Raw genomic sequence first — 3,143 nt, 5'->3', positions numbered from 1 at the left:
AGGTTACATAAAGAATTAAGCATTAAAGAATGATTCAATTAGCAAAATCCTAATAATGAGAAGGGAAAATAGAAACAAAGATGCACCATTGTCAAGAGCTATTTGCATTCTATACCTGCTGGGAAATGGAGTGTCAATTCTCTCCAACTGAGTGTCACCACCATATCAACCACACTCTCTATCAGACCTCATGCCTAGAAGTAGTTGACCAACACAAAATGGACTGCTTATTTTTATGCATTTTATGTTTTTTTGCATTCTTTTTATATTTTAGTAAATAGTATAACATTATACAGTTTGTTTTTGTTTTTGTTTTCATATTTGTTTTGTTCAGAGAAAGAGAACATGAAGTAAGGTATGGAGGAGGGGAGATTTCAGATGAGTTAGGGCTGACAAAATGATCAAAATATCTTGTATAAACATTTAAATAAAACAAGTTAATTATGCCTTGAGAGAGGGAGACAGTACAAGTTTGGAGAGTGGTCTGGCACAGGGGACATGTTAGGGGATCCACAAGGATAACCCCAACTAAGAATCCAAGAATTGGTGGAGAGGATACCATTGATGCCCTTCCCCTATAATGAGATTGATGTCTATCTTGGTTACCATTCCTAGAGCCTTCATCCCTTAGCTGTTCCAAGTAGAGACAGGCACCCACAGCTAAGCACTGTTCCATAATCCTGGAATCCATTTATGGAGAGGGAGGAGGGATGAACAAAGGAGCTAAGAAGGTGCTAGAGAAACCCACAGAAACATTTGACCTGACCAACTGAGAGCATGGAGACCCTAGTCATAAAACTAGTGAAAAAGCATTGAATCGAACCTGGCCCTCTGAATGTAGGTGCCAGCCAGGAGGCCAAAGCAGTCTATGGGACCTCTCACAATGGAGCCACTGTTTATTCACAGAGCACACATGGACTTTGGGAACCCATTCCCTATGGAGGGATACTATTGCAGCTCAGATACAACAAGAAGGGCCTAGGCCCTCCCCCGAATGATATGATGGACTTGAAGGTCCCCTGTGGAGGGCCTCACTATTCCTGGGGAGGAGTTGGGGAATGGGTTGGGGGATTGGTGGAGAACAGGAGAGGATGGGAGGGTGAGGTAATGGGGGGAATGGATATGTAAATATGAGTAGTAATTAAATAATTTAAATAAAAAATTCTCAGCAGTTGCTGTCTGACACCATTGTCTGGCTTTAGGACACTTTCTTCATACTGGGTTGCCTTGTCCAGACTTAATAGAAGAGAAGGTGCCTAGTTTTACTGCATCTTGATATACCATGGCTGGCTGATACCCATAAGAAGCAGCCCTTTTACTTTGGGAGCCCTTCCCACATAGACAGATACTCCCTGAGCCTAGACACACAGGAAGGGCCTAGGACCTATACCAAAGGATATGACAGACTCACTAGACCCCCCTACGGAAGGCCTCACCCTATCTGGGGAGCAATGATATGGTAAAGGAAGGGTGTTAGTTGGGGGAGCAGGGGAAGAGGGTAGAGAGAGGGAATTGGAATTGACATGTAAAACAATCTTGTTTCTAATTCACACAAAAGATTCAAAAAAACCAAAAAAGAAAACAACAACAAAAAAGAAGCGGCCCTTTTCTGAAGAGAAACATAGGAGGAGGACTGGAAGGGGGTTAGGAGAGGAAAGGTGATAAGGGGGTGGTCAGACATAAAGGAGGGGGAAACATTTGGTGGGATGTAAAAACAAAACAAAAAAACTTAGTTCTTTTAGAATCTTGTACCTTGTACTTTGATTATATTCACCTCCCACCACTATTTTCAGTTTGATTCCTTCTCCTTCTCACCTAACTTTGTGTCCTTTTGTTTTCCCATCAAGACCAATTTGTGCTGCCAAAATATTCTTGCATGTGTGGCCTTCCATATGTATTTTGAATTTATCAGGAGTTACACTTATAGAGAAATGTGATCCTTCGTTTTCCAGAAGCTAATATTTGACCTTCTCTACTGGGGTGGGGGTGGATTTGTGCCCAGCTCCCATCTCCACATTAGAATGTGTTCAGGCTTGGTCATACACAGGTTTTCTCCATGCTTTCAGCAACCATTGAGATGAACACAATTACTTTTATATTAGTTATTGAATGTCTGGTGGTGGACTGTTACTCATGCCCCTATGTGATATATATTCATTGTTCAAGCAAGAGAAAACACATTACTGAATTATAATCAACTTTTTATGATAGCCTTCCCAAATGAAAAGAGGGCAAACTAACTTTAAAAGAACCAAGAATCCAAAACTATTGTTATGCCAATTCTACTTCTCTGTTTGTTGGATGAGCCTAATTCATGCATCTCTGGAAAGGCTGAGGGATTTTTCGTAAAACACTAACTATAAGATTTAAAACAAATATGGTCACTGAAGCAGAGAAAAGGTTTTCTGCTCTGTGTAAGTAAATGCCTCTTAGCCTTCTATATACCAATGAAATGAAGCAATACACTGGAGAAATCAGGGGGATACTTTCACATTTTCCTTCAGTTGCTTCACACTTTAGAAGACAAATGTAAACATCGACCAATCTTTAGACAGCTTATTTCCTTTACAAAATATTCAAAGAAAATAGTTCCCCAATGCCAGTCAGTGTCTGTGAAATCATCTTGCCATAGAACAACCTCTGATTATTCATCACATAGAAACATGATAACATTTGAGCAACTGGAATACAATTCCTAGATTTTTTTCTCATGTAAGAGTTAACAGCAAGGTCTTCAGACTCTACCTCCTGTTCTCATCCTGATGTATGTCACGTCATGCCCTTTCTGACCTGTATCACAAATATTATTTGAGGATCAGCACCTTACAAAGTCTATGTCATGGCCTATACTTCAGCTTTATCTTCATTTTTCAGTAGTTTTGAGAGATGCCACAAACCACTCTATAAGAAATGGATTGTCTTGTAGACATCATCTTTGCACCTATCATGCTCAAGTATCAAGTGCATGAAATACTTTCAAAGGCAGAGACATAGGGCACATCTGACTTTAATTTTTCCACCTACAAATGTAGTAGATTGCTGAGGCTTACAGGAACAATTATATGCTGTATGAAAACAAAAGAAGACAAGTCATTTAATTCACTGGTATCATCTTATGCCTAAATATATAATATATACTAAAT

The sequence above is a fragment of the Cricetulus griseus genome (genome assembly GCF_003668045.3).
Source record: "Cricetulus griseus strain 17A/GY chromosome 1 unlocalized genomic scaffold, alternate assembly CriGri-PICRH-1.0 chr1_0, whole genome shotgun sequence".
Lineage (NCBI taxonomy): Eukaryota > Metazoa > Chordata > Mammalia > Rodentia > Cricetidae > Cricetulus > Cricetulus griseus.
Note: the sequence above shows the minus strand (reverse complement) of the source record.